A 1,076-nucleotide genomic window follows, 5' to 3' on the forward strand; every position below is an offset into this window, starting at 1 on the left:
CCATTTGACTTGATGGGAAAATACTCCTAAAGGTCAACAAACAGACCTTGAACTATTTATAGGCTTTTCTTTTTTTGTCGTTTTGTTTTCTTTTGTTGCTTCATTTGGCTCTGTCTTGTTTTTGTGCTTATTATTGTTTCTTCATGTCTATCCAGATAAGAAAGGTGGGATATATAATCTGGACAAGAAAACAATGGGAACAACGGATCCGGGGGTCCTGGGAGAGGGAAAGATGGGGTAAAAGAAAGTGACTGTTAACAAACCCAGGGACAAGAGAACAAGTGATCTAAAAATCAATGGTGAGGAGAGTTTAGCATGACTAGTAGGGCTTGATGAAGGGCAATGTAACCAAGAGGAATTACTGAAACCCAAATGAAGACTGAACATGATAGTGGGACAAGAGGAGAGTAAAAGGAAATAGAGGAAAAACTAGGAGGCAAAGGACATTTATAGAGGTCTAAATATAGGCATGTACATGTGTAAATTATATATGATGATAGGGAAATAGATATATGTACATATATTTATAGGTTTAGTATTAAGATAGCAGACGGATTTTGGGTCTCTATTCAAGTACTCCCTCAACACAAATACACCTTGTTCTAATACCCTGGCATTCCATGATGCTCACCTTCCTAACATGATTGCTGAAGGCAAAGTAGGTGCATAAGCAAATGTGGTGAAGAAAGCTCATGGTGCCCTGCTATCAAAACATAGCAATTGAGGTCTTACAAGCTTGAAGATAAGCCAGTGGCCATCTAGCTGAGAATCAACAAAAAGTCCACATGGAAGAAGCACACCACATCCTGTATGATCATGAGGTGTCGAAGGGATCAGATATCAGGTATCAAAGACCCAGAAAAAAAATCATATCATTGTGAATGAGGGAGAGTGCAGAGGGGATCATCTGTAGACAATTGGACATCCCCTTACAGAAGGGTCTTGGGGAGGAGATGAGCCAGTAAGGATTCAGTGTAGCACCGATGAAACATACAGCTTTCCTCTAGTTCTTTAATGCTTCCTCATCCCACTATCATGACCCCAATTCTACCTTACAAATCTGGCTAGACCAGAGC

Source organism: Echinops telfairi, unplaced genomic scaffold (genome assembly GCF_000313985.2).
Source record: "Echinops telfairi isolate 266 unplaced genomic scaffold, ASM31398v2 ScPeMD7_2565;HRSCAF=3150, whole genome shotgun sequence".
Classification (NCBI taxonomy): Eukaryota; Metazoa; Chordata; class Mammalia; order Afrosoricida; family Tenrecidae; genus Echinops; species Echinops telfairi.